We start from the raw sequence: 18,471 nt of genomic DNA, 5'->3' as shown, positions 1-18,471 counted from the left end.
CTGTTTCTTAAGAGCAGCCAGGAGAGCTGCTCCAGTGTGACTCTCCGCTTTGAGACAAGCCATGTCTAAGATGGCGTGACACCGTCGTACCTGGCATGCAGCATAGGCCCTGCGGAGCTGGGGCTGTGTAGCTGGAGAGGAGAACTGCCACTCAGCCAAGGAGGAGGAGGACAGCGAAGAGCATGTAGCAGGAGGAGAGGAGGTGGCAGGAGGCCTGCCTGCAAGCCGTGGAGGTGTCACAATTTGGTCCGCTGCGCCCTGCTTGCCATCGTTAACCACCAGGTTCACCCAATGGGCTGTGTAGGTAATGTAGCGGCCCTGCCCGTGCTTGGCAGACCAGGCATCCGTGGTCAGGTGTACCCTTGACCCAACGCTCTTCGCAAGAGATGACACCACTTGCCTCTCAACTTCACGGTGCAGTTGGGGTATGGCCTTTCTCAAAAAATAAGTGCGGCCTGGCATCTTCCACTGCGGTGTCCCAATGGCCACAAATTTACGGAAGGCCTCAGAGTCCACCAGCCGGTATGGTAACAGCTGCCGAGCTAACAGTTCCGCCACGCCAGCTGTCAGACGGCGGGCAAGGGGGTGACTGGCCGAAATTGGCTTCTTCCGCTCAAACATTTCCTTCACGGACACCTGACTGCTGCTGTGGGCAGAGGAGCAGGAACCGCTCAAGGGCAGAGGCGGAGTGGAGGAGGGTGCCTGTGAAGGTGGAAGGGAGAAAGCGGCAGAAGCAGATAATGCACCTGATGGAGGAGGAAGAGGAGAAGGAGGGTGGCTTTGCTTTTGTGTGCTGCTGCTGCTTTTGCTCAGGTGGCCATCCCATTGCTGTTTGTGCCTTTTCTCCAGGTGCCTTCGTAAGGCACTTGTCCCTACGTGAGTGTTGGCCTTTCCACGGCTCAATTTTTGTTGGCAGAGCGAGCAGATGGCTTTGGTCCGATCTGAGGCACACACATTAAAAAATTTCCACACCGCTGAGCCACCCTGGGATGTGGGCACTATGGGGACCTCAGCAGCTGATGCTGAAGGGCAAGTTGGCTGGCTGTACATAGGTGGCAATACATGGTGCCGGACACTGCCACCAGCTGTTTCTGACGAAGAGCTGCCCCAGCTTCTTTCAGCAACTTCTCTCCTCCTCCTACTCTCTGACTCCCCCTCTGAACTGTCCCCCTCTTCATCTCCTCTATTGGGTACATACAGAGGATCCCTATCATCGTCATCATCGTAATCATCCTGCCCAGCTTCGCTTGCCTCAGACAAATCCAAACATGCACCAACATCAGTAGGTCCTTCATCCTCCTTACACGTTACATCCATAATGTTGCCGCGTAACTCAGACATATGAGCTGGTGAAAATTCATCTGGCTGTAACAACAATGGCTGTGCATCAGTGATTTCACCACTAAATAATTCTTGCGAAGTGTCAAATGCAGCGGAAGTGGTGCTAGTAGTAGCACTGGTGGCTGAGCAAGATGAGGTGTTCTGTGTCGCTAAATACTCAACCACGTCCTGACAATCTTGGGAGGTGATGGGACGTGCCTTCTTCCGAGCACTGTACTGTGGGCCAGGTCCACACGAAATTACATTTACACGACCTCGCGCAGACCTGCCGGGTGGCCTTCCTCTGGCTCTGCCACTACCTCTTCCTCTACCTGTTTTGTCCATATCGGGTATGCACGGAGTGGTATATCACACTGCGTGCACTCACGTAGGTAGGTGGGTTCACTTAACTGCACAGGTATGCGCACTGATGCTGTGGGTTCACTGAACAGAACAGGTATACAGTGGCGGGTTCACAGAACAGGTATGCAGTGGCGGTTCACTAAACAGAACAGGTATGCAGTGGCGGGTCCACTGAACAGAACAGGTATGCAGTGGCGGGTTCACTTAACTGCACAGGTATGCGCACTGATGCGGTGGGTTCACTGAACAGAACAGGTATGCAGTGGCGGGTTCACTTAACTGCACAGGTATGCGCACTGATGCGGTGGGTTCACTGAACAGAACAGGTATGCAGTGGCGGGTTCACTTAACTGCACAGGTATGCGCACTGATGCGGTGGGTTCACTGAACAGAACAGGTATGCAGTGGCGGTTCACTAAACAGAACAGGTATACAGTGGCGGTTCACTAAACAGAACAGGTATGCAGTGGCGGGTCCACTGAACAGAACAGGTATGCAGTGGCGGGTTCACTTAACTGCACAGGTATGCGCACTGATGCGGTGGGTTCACTGAACAGAACAGGTATGCAGTGGCGGGTTCACTAAACAGAACAGGTATACAGTGGCGGGTCCACTGAACAGAACAGGTATGCAGTGGCGGGTTCACTAAACAGAACAGGTATGCAGTGGCGGGTTCACTGAACAGAACAGGTATGCAGTGGCGGGTTCACTAAACAGAACAGGTATACAGTGGCGGTTCACTAAACAGAACAGGTATGCAGTGGTGGGTCCACTGAACAGAACAGGTATGCAGTGGCGGGTTCACTTAACTGCACAGGTATGCGCACTGATGCGGTGGGTCCACTGAACAGAACAGGTATGCAGTGGCGGGTCCACTGAACAGAACAGGTATGCAGTGGCGGGTTCACTAAACAGAACAGGTATACAGTGGCGGTTCACTGAACAGAACAGGTATGCAGTGGCGGGTTCACTTAACTGCACAGGTATGCGCACTGATGCGGTGGGTTCACTGAACAGAACAGGTATGCAGTGGCGGGTTCACTAAACAGAACAGGTATACAGTGGCGGTTCACTAAACAGAACAGGTATGCAGTGGCGGGTCCACTGAACAGAACAGGTATGCAGTGGTGGGTTCACAGCACAGGTATGCAGTGGTGGGTTCACAGCACAGGTATGCAGTGGTGGGTTCACAGCACAGGTATGCAGTGGTGGGTTCAATGAACAGGTATACAGTGGCGGGTCCACTGAACAGAACAGGTATGCAGTGGTGGGTTCACAGCACAGGTATGCAGTGGTGGGTTCACAGCACAGGTATGCAGTGGTGGGTTCACAGCACAGGTATGCAGTGGTGGGTTCAATGAACAGGTATACAGTGGCGGGTCCACTGAACAGAACAGGTATGCAGTGGTGGGTTCACAGCACAGGTATGCAGTGGTGGGTTCACAGCACAGGTATGCAGTGGTGGGTTCACAGAACAGGTATGCAGCCAGACAGGAACAAGCTAAGCCTAACTAATCTTTCCCTGAGAGACAGTCTGCAGCAGCTCGCCCTACTCTGACTAATGCAGGCACACGAGTGGCCGTAATGGCCGCCGCTGCCTGCCTTATATAAGGGGGGGTGGGGCTCCAGGGGCTAGTGTAGCCTAATTGGCTACACTGGGCCTGCTGACTGTGATGTAGAGGGTCAAAGTTGACCCTCCATGTGCATTATGGGGCGAACCGAACTTCCGCAAAGGTTCGCCTGCGGGACGCGAACGCGAACCACTGAAGTTCGCATGGAACCGTTCGCAGGCGAACCGTTCGGCCCAACTCTAGTGTGCACCAGCCCTACTGCCAAGCAAGTGGTAAATGCTAAACCAGAACAGAGTAGATGACTTGACCCCACCCACAGCTTCCAACTGCACCCTTTGTGGCCAGCACTGCAGCTACAGTATCTCCATACTCTGCGTGTAATAAGCCATATAACTGTGGCCTCAGATTATCTGCCCGTGGATGCCAGCTTGGTGCATTGCTCAGGGCAATCGCCTTGTTCTTTGAAGAACTCCCCCAGCCGTTGTCATCAATACTTTTCTTTATTATTGATAAGGGAATACTTTTAAACCATTCTGAGAAGAACACTTTAAAAGCAAACTTACTCTTTAATATTTCCGTTTATTTAAACCATTTATCAAGCAGCATCTGACATTTGAGGGATAAGAAGTCGGAAGCGAGGAAATTAGAGCGGTATTTAGCGGCCGGGACTGGAGGCAGCTGGGCTCCTGCGACAATGGCCTGCGCTGTGTTATAAGTGGCGTTTGTTGAGAGATTGCAGAGAGCCAGTAAAGACATCCTGACAGCCACACGGCAATAATAGCAGCAATGACTATCAACACTTCCCTATGAAGAAAATTACTTCCCGATATAAAAAGACATCATGTGCCCCACTGGCAGTCCCCAGACACTGGCAATACTGTGTAAGATTGACACTGAAAAGCATTATGCTGCTGTTTTGTCATTCAAACGACATTATGGACACATAATGCCTTCCACTAAGAGCCCGAGATGAAGACGGATCATTTAGAAGTAAATATCAGAAGTATAACGTATTGCTGCATCCTCGGAGGAAATTTGTAACTCAGGCTAGGGGGGGAAAATGGCCTATGTACATGCAATCTGTCCATTATTAATATTAGGGGGTATTTTTATAATGCTGACATCTTCTGCAGCACCTTACAGAGTACATAGTCATGTCACTGACTGTCCTCAGAGGAGCTCACACTCTAATCCTACCATAGTCATAGTCTAATGTCCTACCATATTATTATTATGTATTTATATAGCACTGACCTCTTCTGCAGCACTATACAGAGTACATAGTCATGTCACTGACTGTCCTCAGAGGAGCTCACACTCTAATCCTACCATAGTCATAGTCTAATGTCCTACCATATTATTATTATGTATTTATATAGCACTGACATCTCCTGCAGCACTGTACAGAGCACATAGTCATGTCACTGACTGTCCTCAGAGGAGCTCACCATCTAATCCTACCATAGTCATAGTGTAATGTCCTACCATATTATTATTATGTATTTATATAGCACTGACATCTCCTGCAGTACATTACAGAGTGCATAGTGATGTCACTGACTGTCCTCAGAGGAGCTCACACTCTAATCCTACCATAGTCATAGTCTAATGTCCAACCATATTATTATTATGTATTTATAGAGCACTGACATCTTCTGCCGCACATTACAGAGTACATAGTCATGTCACTGACTGTCCCCAGAGGAGCTCACACTCTAATCCTACCATAGTCATAGTCTAATGTCCTACCATATTATTATTATGTATTTATATAGCACTGACCTCTTCTGCAGCACTATACAGAGTACATAGTCATGTCACTGACTGTCCTCAGAGGAGCTCACACTCTAATCCTACCATAGTCATAGTCTAATGTCCTACCATATTATCATTATGTATTTATATAGCACTGACATCTCCTGCAGCACTGTACAGAGCACATAGTCATGTCACTGACTGTCCTCAGAGGAGCTCACCATCTAATCCTACCATAGTCATAGTGTAATGTCCTACCATATTATTATTATGTATTTATAGAGCACTGACATCTCCTGCCGCACATTACAGAGTACATAGTCATGTCACTGACTGTCCTCAGAGGAGCTCACAATCTAATCCTACCATAGTCATAGTCTAATGTCCTTCCATATTATTATTATGTATTTATATAGCACTGACATCTCCTGCCGCACATTACAGAGTACATAGTCATGTCACTGACTGTCCTCAGAGGAGCTCACAATCTAATCCTACCATAGTCATAGTCTAATGTCCTTCCATATTATTATTATGTATTTATATAGCACTGACATCTTCTGCAGCACATTACAGAGTACATAGTCATGTCACTGACTGTCCTCAGAGGAGCTCACACTCTAATCCTACCATAGTCATAGTCTAATGTCCTACCATATTATTATTATGTATTTATATAGCACTGACATCTTCTGCAGCACTTTACATGGTACATAGTCATGTCACTGACTGTCCTCAGAGGAGCTCACATTCTAATCCTACCATAGTCATAGTCTAATGTCCTACCATATTATTATTATGTATTTATATAGCACTGACATCTCCTGCAGCACTGTACAGAGTACATAGTCATGTCACTGACTGTCCTCAGAGGAGCTCACATTCTAATCCTACCATAGTCATAGTGTAATGTCCTACCATATTATTATTATGTATTTATATAGCACTGACATCTTCTGCAGCACTGTACAGAGTACATAGTCATGTCACTGACTTTCTTCAGAGGAGCTCACACTCTTATTCCTACCATAGCATATATGTCTTACCATATAATTATTTTTATGTTTTTAGAAGTTCTGAGTTTTTTTGGAAGTTCTGAGTTCAGGTCCACTTTAAAATACATGACATATAAATGTAATCTCTGCGATAGATGCAGCACTGACTGTGATATATAACAAGCGAGACATATTTATCTCCCTCCCACTACCTGCTGGTTGTCCAGGCTAATCTGCCCCTCAGTGTCCGCCACTCAGCTGATTCATTTACCACCCACAACTTCTGTACATCCAACGACTGCCGCGCCGCTGGGTCATCAGGTGAAGCCGGTCCCCATCCGGCTGCTTGAATATATACAGGATAATCTACCTCCCTCTGTGCACATTACATGTTATTATCCCCGCGCAGGTACAGCTACCTCTCATTACTGCTTACTTACAGCTCACCAGTACGGGGCATCCATAATATATCTTACTTTAGACTCCATGAGGCAACTTAGGCACCACTTCAGCCAAAGCAGGACAGCCAGGCAACTGGTGATGAAAATAAATATGGCAGCCCCATATTATTATTATTTATATACAGTAGCACCAACATATTCTGCAGCGCTGTACCCTTTCACTTCAGTTATCCTTTAAACCATACATGTCAAACTCCGGCCTGTAGGCCAAATCTGTCCCTCGGAGCCATCAGATTTGGCCCTCAGGTGTTTTTTCCACTTTGCATTATGTTTGGCCCACTCTAGACCACCAGAGAAGCTACTGTATATTGGAAGGTAAGCCCGAGATCACCAGGAAAGCTATATTGTGAGAGGGACAACACTAGGTACCAGGGAACTGTATAGAAGAGCGAAGGGGTCACTAGACACTAGGGCAGGGGTCTCAAACTCAATTTACCCGGGGGCCGCAGGAGGCAAAGTCAGGATGAGGCTGGGCCGCATAAGGAAGTTCACGTGTCCCCGCCACAAAACGAGGGCTGCAGAGCCCCCAAATCGCCCCGGGGGGGCAATCCGCCAGCATTTCCTGGAAGGGGCAGAGCTTTCAGCTTCAGCTCTGCCCCTGCTGACGTCAATCGCGGCGGATCGCCGCCTCTGACCGCCCCTCTCACTCTTCCTTCACAGAGAGGGGCGGGGGAGAGGCGGCGATCCGTTCGGCGATTGACGTCAGGAGGGGCAGAGCTACAGCTGGAAGCTCTGCCCCTCAGCGCAGTCGTGGATGTTTGCGCGGGGAATTTGGGGGTCTGCAGCCCTTGTTTAGCGGCGGGGATGCGGCGGATTACTTGGGAGCACTGAAGCGAACTATAAGGTAAAATGGGCAAATATAGTTCGCTTCCGTGTCTCTTTTGCCGGCAGGCAGGGCCGGTTTAAGCAACAATGGGGCCCCAGAGCGAAATAAACCTGCCCTCCCCCCCCCCCCCCCCAACAGATACCCTGGAACAAAAATCGGCATTAAGGGACCTTTTTTGCAGCTGGTATAGTCAGGGTGTGAAGCCCCAATCGGTCGGAGCTCCACATTCTGACTATCCCAGCCTGCATGGGGGACAAGGGGTTAAAAAGTTTCAGAAGGGGGGACCCCACATAATTTTAAAAAAAAAATTCCCACACTCTAAACATAAAAAAAAATTTGGGAAAATAGGAAAAAATGCCAGGGATCTTCATGCAGCCATATTGCGGCTGTATAGCGATCCCTGGCCAAAGCGCTGCGGCTGCGTATAGACCCCCTGGAAACCCCGTCAGGAAATGTATTGCTCTTTCGTTTGATACATGTAAAATTACACTACCGTTAGGTTTGCTACTAAAAGTGACATTTACCGCATTTAAAAGTATACGTTTTTCCTTTGAAAATTTAAAATCGATTTTCTCAAAAACTATAAGGTCTTTTTGAAAAATAGTTTTTTCCTCTTATTCCTAATGATCTCCTTAACATATCCTGCAAATTTAGGGTTTCTAGCATTTAAGGTGGATTTGCTATTAACCATTAAAGTTGGCGGGTTTTTAAATGTGTATTTTTTTCCTTTGCAACTTTAAAATCGATTTTCTCAAAAACTATAAGGCCGATTTGAAAAAAAAATTTTCCTCTTGTAGCCACTGGGGGCCCCTACAAGCTCTGGGGCCCTGGGGCCACAAAATATTGTATCGAGGGCCGCAAATGGCCCGCGAGCCGCGAGTTTGAGACCCCTGCACTAGGGAACTGTATAGGGGAGGACCACTAGACACTAGGGAACTGTATAGGGGAGGACCACTAGACACTAGGGAACTGTATAGGGGAGGACCACTAGACACCAGGGAACTGAACACTAAACATTAGGGAACTACAGTATATAGGTTATGGAGGGGGATATTAGACACCAGGGAACTTTATAAGGGAGGAAGCTGGCCACTAGACATTGAGGTTAACCCTTGACTTGGTCCCAGAGCTCCATTTCAACCCACTTTGTATTTGAGTTCAACATCCCTGCTTTAAATTATACCAGTTGCCCGGCATTAGTGATGAGCGAAAATGCCGATATTGTTTTCACATTAATTTTCCTGATAATAATGTCAAATTCGACTTTGGAGCACAAATGCCCTCCAAAATCATTTTGTAATACATTTGTTGTTTTTTGTGCTTTTTGCAAATTTTTGCTGTAAATATATTGATTTTTTTTTTTTTGTGTGTGTTTTTCATGAATTTTCACATCAGAAAGAAAAATGTGTTTCCTTTGATCATATCGCGAAAATACAATGTCTTTTCAGGAATATTTTCTCGAAATAAAAAAATAGCATTTTTAAAGCGCGATATTACATTGGTGAAAGTTTGCGAGCAACACTTGCCGGCATCCTGCGGATCTTTTCAGCATCAGTAGTGTCTGAATCACACACCTGAAACAAGCATGCAGATAATGCAGTCACACCTAAGTCAGATATGCATGCTTGTTCAGGGGCTATGGCTAAAGATATGAGGCAGAGGATCAGCAGGACAGCCAGGCAACTGGTATTGCTTAAAAGGAAATAAATATGGCAGCCTCCATAGCCCACTCAGAAATGCTGAGGATATGGGTTTTCTCATAGAAAGCCTAGATTGCTGCTCCAATTAATGCAATCAGCAAATACACTGTACGCTGCATTTCTGGAGTGACTGCATCTCTTGTGACATTCCGTATAACTGAACAAGGGTCGGCAATTGCATCACAAATCGCACAACAAGCTCACGGGAAAAGCATTTCAGTGTTTCCTGGGTTCTTTAGGTTGTGAAGTCAAAATGGCCTTTAACAGGTAAGGGAAGCACTACGACTACATTCACATGAGATGTAATGCGGTATGCATGCAGCACATTGCAACAGATGTAAAAACTCGCAACAAAACGACCAGCGCAGCGTACCCGATCACCAGCCATTGAAAAAGCCAGATAAACCTGCACGGCGTTCAGCAGTGCACAGCGCGGTACATTTACTGCAAACAAACACAAAGCATTGCCGAGTCTACCCGACAATTCTAATTTACTGATTGTGAAATCATTGCAGCAAGTTGCTGTACGGATAAACATTACACTATACCGCAATGCACTGCGCATATTGTAAACATGGCCTAGGAATCCTACTAAAAGCACCAACACAAAGCTAATATCAGAATATTGATAACAGCACTTTAATATTCTATCGACCACAACTGACAACCGAATTCACAGGCGTACAAATCTAATCTACTCGTACACAGAATACAGGCTGCTGTAACAGAAACGTGTTTGTAACACAATCGCCAGCGACGGGTCCCAGGGTGAAAACGAAAGTAATGACTTATACCGGCCTTCTTCTTCAACAGAGAGGAATGTCAGCCGGTTGCACTCCTATTCAATAATCGGAGTGCTCGCTTCTCCCAATCACTATTAACATGTTAATTGCGGATTCGCAGTGCCGTTTCCACCGGTGCGATTCAATTTGCTGTGATTCAGGAAAGAGCAGCATTCTGCACTTTTCTGCGCGCTTGCGATTGGCAGCTATTGGGGTTTTTAACAACTACTGAAAAATGCTGGAAAAAACATACTTTTTATATTAACTGCGATCGCGCTGCTGAAATGCGATCACGATTTTCGGTGGAAAAAGGCCCTTAGGCTATGTTCACATGAATCGCCAGAGCTTTTTCAAGCGCTGAGCAATTTTTTTGATTTTTAAAATCGCCTTTCCCTACGCTTTATAAAGCGCTTTTGCAGAACATTTTTTTTTTTTTCACTTCCTGACACCCATCAGACGTCAGTCAGGAAGTGAAGTCTTTCACTCAGAAATGAATAAATACAATGTGAACGGAACATCACCCTGCCGACAAAAAATATGTGGGACCTGCGGACACATTTACTCCACTGACAGGGTAACGATACCAGGTTCACAACAGGAGTACAGAGTACAAGGTACATTTTCCTGTGGTTCCACCAATCTGGTGTATCTGATCATGTGTGCTAAATGCCCCAATGTTATGTACGTGGAAGAAACTGGACAAACTATGCGCAAACGTATGAATGGACACAGGCACACTATTAATGATACCAAATCTGGACTCCCAGTTGCTACACACTTTCGGTCCAACGGACACAGCATGGATGATCTTCGTGTCACTGCCCTGAAGGGCTGCTTCAAAACGTCAAATGATCGATTAATAGCAGAAACAAAATTTATAAATTGGTTCAAAGCTGTGCAGAAGGGTTTGAATAAGGACAACAACTTTCTATATTGGTATGAGGCTGATAATATTTGAACTTTCTCAGCCATTATAGCTGAACTTGTGAACTAAGAATTTACAATACCTCTGTGTCAGTCCAACTCCCAGGTCTGTGAGCAGGTGTTAAACAAGGATCCTTATCTTGGCTTACAACCTCTAACCCCAGGTCGATGGTCTGTGTGAATTAAGGCATCTTAATGACATGTATTTATGCTTGAAAAAAATATCTGTTTTCCCTTTTGATGTTGCATGTATATAAGCTGTCTGTACCACCAGGTTGCAAACTAACAGGATATAAGCCAGACGAAGGCTGCAAGGCCGAAAGCTTGCTTATTTTTATTCATTTTTAGTTAGCCAATAAATGGTATCATCCTGATTTAAAGGGGAACTGAAGAGAGAGGTATATGGAGGCTGTCATGTTTATTTCCTTTTAGACAATACCAGTTGCCTGGCAGCCCTGCTGATCCTCTGCCTCTAATACTATTAGCCATAGCCCCTGAACAAGCATGCAGCAGATCAGGTGTTTCAGTGGTTCAGACTTATAAGTCTGATCTGACAAGACTAGCTGCATGCTTGTTTCTGGTTTTAATCAGATACTACTGCAGAGAAATAGACCAGCAGGGCTGCCAGGCAACTGGTATTGATTAAAAGGAAATAAACATGACAGCCTCCATATACCTCTCTCTCCATCTACACCAAAACCACCAGGCGTAGGAATACTTTCTTCCCTCAAGCGATCACTCTCCTTAACTCAGACCCTCTCCCAAATTTCATCTCCTAAGCCCCTCCAGCACCCAGGGGCACGAACGAGCGCCCATAGGATGACATGGTCATCTTTGCTTAACACTGTATACACCATTGCACTATATGGTGACAACTGCTCGATGTGTCACTGCTATGGTGCAATTGTTCTCCTTATAATCTGTACCACGTGTAGGGTTACTTGCACTGTCGTCACTGGCCAGTATGTTGTAATGTTTTCTATAAATTGTACTATGTGTAGTGCTACTTGAACTGTTGTCACTTGCCAATATGCTGTAATGTTTCGTTATAAATTGTACTATGTGTAGTGTTATTCGCACTGTTGTCATTGTCAATATGCCTTGTGTCCACAAATAATTCCGAGGGCGGCGCCTGTCGCACTTGGCGAATAAAGTCATTCTGATTCTGATTCTTCAGTTCCCCTTTAAAACTTCTTGTATTTATTCATGAAAGTGCTCGGGAAATCGCTATACGAAGCGATTTTTCAAGCGTTTTGCGATTTCCCTATATCTTCCATTATAGACAAGTTGCCCTGAAAATGGTACCGGCATCGCTTTGGGGAGCGGATCGCAATTGATCCGCTCAGATGTGAACACTCTCAAAGGGAATCATTGCATAAGCGCTTTTAGGGTGATTTTCAAAATCGCTGGTGATTAAAAAAAAAACGAAAACGCTCTAGGTTTGAACAAGCCCTAAGGCCTGGAACCCACTACAAAACGCTATCGCTAATCGCAATCGCTAGCGTTTTTAATGAGCGGTTTGTAAGCGATTTCATGACCGTTTTCTGGCGATTTTGGTAGCATTTTTAGAAAGTGTCAGCTTTTTGCCAGCAATTGTGTGGCGATTAGCGTTTTTAATTCTGATTGGTCCTTTAAATTACATTTTTTGACAGTGCGCAGTAATGTAAAATTGCTAGCAAAATTGCTCTGTGCAGGTTTTGACGAGCGATTACGCCAGAGTTTATATACTTTACATTATAGAAACGCTAACGCTCAAAAATGCTGCATGTCCTGCGTCACGATTTTGGTAAACGCAACCGTTCCAGTGGAATTTGGCCCATCCATTGACATTAGCTGAGCGTTTAGGGAAATCGCTAGCGTTTTGAATCGTTCCCTAAACGCTCACAAAATCGATCTAGTGGGTTTGAGCCCTAGGGGCCTGTACACACTGCTGCACTTGCGCTGCGTTTTTAAAATCGCGTCCGATTTTTAAATAGCAAAGCCTTCATGAAAATAGAAAAATCGCATCGCACCAGTGTGTACAGGTCTTCCCGATTTTTCAGGATTTTTCAAAAGACCTTACGACTAAAAGCGCATGCGATTTTAAAAGCGCAGCAGTATGTACAGGCCCTTAGGGTTCTTTTCCAATAGGCAGCGTGATCACAGGCGCTGCAATAGTTTTGGTCTATTTACGCTTCCCGATCGCATCACTATTGTTGGTATTGTAATGGTTAATTTGCATATATTCAGCAGTGGTGCTCTGGGAGACATCTCGAGCTCACTCCAACCTGAATTATCGCAAATTCTTTCTGTTTTAGGAAAGCAAATTTTTGTATTGTCTGATAGGTACGAGTGCAAGCGCACGAAAAGTGTGCGCCGCTGTCAACTGCAATTGGCTGAAAAATAAATTGCACTAGTGGAAAAACAGCACCGCGATTCACATGTTGGTCGAAGTGCTGTTGCAAAACGGGCGTAATCCGATTTTCGCATGACATTGCGCCCATTGGAAAAGAGGCAATGTAATAAGTACATAAGTCCATGTAAAAGCATAGTTTCTGAATTTGCTGCTAAATGTCTTTCAGGGCCCATTCACACTTAGAAGCCCAAAACGCAGGCGATTTTTACCGCCGTTTTGCAGGAGTGATTTTTCTGCGATTTCACGTGAAAAAATCACTGGACAGTACAGCGATTTCTCCACCATCGCGTTTAGCGCTTCTATAGCACTGAAACTCGATCGCTGGAAAATTGCCTGAAAATGGTGCAGGCTACGCGTTTGCGTTTCACAATTTTGGGTGATTTGTAGCAATTAACGCAAATCGTCCAGGTAAGACCGGGCCCATAGGGTTTTATTACACTAGCACTTTCAAAAGCGCTAGCGTTTGAGCGTTTTGCCGAAATCGCCGGGCAAAACGCTCAAGTGTGAATGGGGCCCTTAGGGCTCTTTTCCAATAGGCAGCGTGATCACAGGCGCTGCAATCGTTTCTTTCTATTTACGCTTCCCCGATTGCGTCACTATTGTCCGATAAATACGAGTGCTAACGTACGAAAAGTGTGCGCTGCTGTCAACTGCAATTCGCGGAAAAACTATTGCCTTAGTGGAAAAACAGCACCGCGACTCACATGTTGGTCGAAATGCTGTTGCAAAACGGGCGTAATCCGATTTTCGTGTAGCATTGCGCCCATCGGAAAAGAGGCCATGTAATAAGTACACTTTAAATAAAGCAAAGTTTCTGAATTTGCTGCTAAATGTCTTTCAAGGTTTACAGGCTGAGCACATCTTCCAATTCTTGTGCAATAGAAAAAACCCTCAAGCTGATCATTAAACTAATAATAAACCCAGCTATATCCAGGCAGTGGTATTATAACATATAATATTCGTGTTGTATCACACACTGCTGTGTACATCTGTATATACTGCCTCCTATGACTGCTGTATATCTGTATATCTGTATATACTGCCTCCTATGACTGCTGTATATCTGTATATACTGCCTCCTATGACTGCTGTATATCTGTATATACTGCCTCCTATGACTGCTGTATATCTGTATATCTGTATATACTGCCTCCTATGACTGCTGTATATCTGTATATACTGCCTCCTATGACTGCTGTATATCTGTATATACTGCCTCCTATGACTGCTGTATATATCTGTATAGCTGTATATCTGTATATACTGCCTCCTATGACTGCTGTATATCTGTATATACTGCCTCCTATGACTGCTGTATAGCTGTATATCTGAATATACTGCCTCCTATGACTGCTGTTACTGTATATCTGTATATACTGCCTCCTATGACTGCTGTATATATCTGTATAGCTGTATATCTGTATATACTGCCTCCTATGACTGCTGTGTATATCTGTATATACTGCCTCCTATGACTGCTGTATAGCTGTATATCTGTATATACTGCCTCCTATGACTGCTGTATATCTGTATATCTGAATATACTGCCTCCTATGACTGCTGTTACTGTATATCTGTATATACTGCCTCCTATGACTGCTGTATAGCTGTATATCTGTATATACTGCCTCCTATGACTGCTGTATATCTGTATATCTGTATATACTGCCTCCTATGACTGCTGTATAGCTGTATATCTGTATATACTGCCTCCTATGACTGCTGTATAGCTGTATATCTGTATATACTGCCTCCTATGACTGCTGTATATCTGTATATCTGTATATACTGCCTCCTATGACTGCTGTATATCTGTATATCTGTATATACTGCCTCCTATGACTGCTGTATATATCTGTATATCTGTATATACTGCCTCCTATGACTGCTGTATATCTGTATATAGTGCCTCCTATGACTGCTGTATATCTGTATATACTGCCTCCTATGACTGCTCTGTATAGCTGTATATTATCTGTATATACTGCCTCCTATGACTGCTGTATAGCTGTATATCTGTATATACTGCCTCCTATGACTGCTGTATATCTGTACATCTGTATATAGTGCCTCCTATGACTGCTGTATAGCTGTATATCTGTATATACTGCCTCCTATGACTGCTCTGTATAGCTATATATTATCTGTATATACTGCCTCCTATGACTGCTCTGTATGTATATCTGTATATCTGTATATACTGCCTCCTATGACTGCTGTATAGCTGTATATCTGTATATACTGCTTCCTATGACTGCTGTATCTGTATATCTGTATATCTGTACATACTGCCTCCTATGACTGCTGTATATGTATATCTGTACATCTGAATATACTGCCTCCTATGACTGCTGTATATCTGTATATACTGCCTCCTATGACTGCTGTATAGCTGTATATCTGTATATACTGCCTCCTATGACTGCTGTATATCTGTATATCTGTATATACTGCCTCCTATGACTGCTGTTACTGTATATCTGTATATACTGCCTCCTATGACTGCTGTATAGCTGTATATCTGTATATACTGCCTCCTATGACTGCTGTATATCTGTATATCTGTATATACTGCCTCCTATGACTGCTGTATAGCTGTATATCTGTATATACTGCCTCCTATGACTGCTGTATAGCTGTATATCTGTATATACTGCCTCCTATGACTGCTGTATATCTGTATATCTGTATATACTGCCTCCTATGACTGCTGTATATCTGTATATCTGTATATACTGCCTCCTATGACTGCTGTGTATATCTGTATATACTGCCTCCTATGACTGCTGTATATATCTGTATATCTGTATATACTGCCTCCTATGACTGCTGTATATCTGTATATAGTGCCTCCTATGACTGCTGTATATCTGTATATACTGCCTCCTATGACTGCTCTGTATAGCTGTATATTATCTGTATATACTGCCTCCTATGACTGCTGTATAGCTGTATATCTGTATATACTGCCTCCTATGACTGCTGTATAGCTGTATATCTGTATATACTGCCTCCTATGACTGCTGTATATCTGTACATCTGTATATAGTGCCTCCTATGACTGCTGTATAGCTGTATATCTGTATATACTGCCTCCTATGACTGATCTGTATAGCTGTATATTATCTGTATATACTGCCTCCTATGACTGCTCTGTATGTATATCTGTATATCTGTATATACTGCCTCCTATGACTGCTGTATAGCTGTATATCTGTATATACTGCTTCCTATGACTGCTGTATCTGTATATCTGTACATACTGCCTCCTATGACTGCTGTATATGTATATCTGTACATCTGAATATACTGCCTCCTATGACTGCTGTATATCTGTATATACTGCCTCCTATGACTGCTGTATTGCTGTATATCTGTATATACTGCCTCCTATGACTGCTGTATATCTGTATATACTGCTTCCTAGGACTGCTGTATATCTGTATATACTGCCTCCTAGGACTGCTGTATATCTGTATATACTGCCTCCTATGACTGCTGTATATCTGTATATCTGTATATACTGCCTCCTAGGACTGCTGTATATCTGTATATACTGCCTCCTATGACTGCTGTATATCTGTATATCTGTATATACTGCCTCCTAGGACTGCTGTATATCTGTATATACTGCCTCCTATGACTGCTGTATATATCTGTATATCTGTATATACTGCCTCCTATGACTGCTGTATATCTGTATATAGTGCCTCCTATGACTGCTGTATATCTGTATATACTGCCTCCTATGACTGCTCTGTATAGCTGTATATTATCTGTATATACTGCCTCCTATGACTGCTGTATAGCTGTATATCTGTATATACTGCCTCCTATGACTGCTGTATAGCTGTATATCTGTATATACTGCCTCCTATGACTGCTGTATATCTGTACATCTGTATATAGTGCCTCCTATGACTGCTGTATAGCTGTATATCTGTATATACTGCCTCCTATGACTGATCTGTATAGCTGTATATTATCTGTATATACTGCCTCCTATGACTGCTCTGTATGTATATCTGTATATCTGTATATACTGCCTCCTATGACTGCTGTATAGCTGTATATCTGTATATACTGCTTCCTATGACTGCTGTATCTGTATATCTGTACATACTGCCTCCTATGACTGCTGTATATGTATATCTGTACATCTGAATATACTGCCTCCTATGACTGCTGTATATCTGTATATACTGCCTCCTATGACTGCTGTATTGCTGTATATCTGTATATACTGCCTCCTATGACTGCTGTATATCTGTATATACTGCCTCCTAGGACTGCTGTATATCTGTATATACTGCCTCCTAGGACTGCTGTATATCTGTATATACTGCCTCCTATGACTGCTGTATATCTGTATATCTGTATATACTGCCTCCTAGGACTGCTGTATATCTGTATATACTGCCTCCTATGACTGCTGTATATCTGTATATCTGTATATACTGCCTCCTAGGACTGCTGTATATCTGTATATACTGCCTCCTATGACTGCTGTATATATCTGTATATCTGTATATACTGCCTCCTATGACTGCTGTATATCTGTATATATACTGCCTCCTAGGACTGCTGTATAACTATATATACTGCCTTCTATGACTGCTGTATATCTGTATATACTGCCTCCTATGACTGCTGTATATATCTGTATATCTGTATATACTGCCTCCTATGACTGCTGTATATCTGTATATACTGCCTCCTAGGACTGCTGTATATCTGTATATACTGCCTCCTAGGACTGCTGTATAACTGTATATACTGCCTCCTATGACTGCTGTATATCTGTATATACTGCCTCCTAGGACTGCTGTATAACTGTATATACTGCCTCCTATGACTGCTGTATATCTGTATATACTGCCTCCTAGGACTGCTGTATATCTGTATATCTGTATATACTGCCTCCTAGGACTGCTGTATAACTGTATATACTGCCTCCTATGAGCGGCGCACACATCAGCCACATCTGGACACAACTTCTGGAAACTTACAGGAAAGTTCAGCTGCTGCTGCCCGGCTGGGGGATCCGGGGGAGGCCGGGCTGTGGTCCGGGACAGGCTGGGCTGTGATCCGGGACAGGAGCTCCTCTCCGCCCGCAGGGAAGGCTGCAGCAGCCGGGGATGGAGGATGGAGAGAGGGAGGGGGGATCAGCTACATAAACAGCCGGAGAGAGGAGAGAGACTCCCGGCAGAGCTGCAGGAAGCGGAGCCTCTGATGTCAGCTGGAGAAGCCGGCCCAGCCTGTAACCTAATCCCGTCATCCCCATCCTCCTCCTCCCATACACTGCCTGCCAGCCCTGCATCATCCTCCTCCTCCCCATACACAGCCCATATACTGGGGCCAGCCAGTCCTAACTCCAGC

At 44.5% G+C, this 18,471-nt stretch overlaps 1 protein-coding gene across 1 annotated transcript in view; it reads right to left on the bottom strand.

Moving 5' to 3' along the window:
- Positions 1 to 18,257, bottom strand: part of STON1 (stonin 1) — a 115,503-nt gene extending 97,246 nt beyond the window's left edge. The window contains exon 1 of the mRNA XM_068233061.1: positions 18,102 to 18,257. The gene's annotated coding sequence lies outside the window, so the exon portion shown is untranslated. The remainder of the gene's footprint in view (positions 1 to 18,101) is intronic.
- Between the last annotated feature and the right edge of the window lie 214 nt (positions 18,258 to 18,471).

Source organism: Hyperolius riggenbachi, chromosome 4 (genome assembly GCF_040937935.1).
Source record: "Hyperolius riggenbachi isolate aHypRig1 chromosome 4, aHypRig1.pri, whole genome shotgun sequence".
Classification (NCBI taxonomy): Eukaryota; Metazoa; Chordata; class Amphibia; order Anura; family Hyperoliidae; genus Hyperolius; species Hyperolius riggenbachi.
The sequence above is the reverse complement of the archived record's forward strand: the minus strand, read 5'-3'. Positions and strand labels throughout refer to the sequence as shown.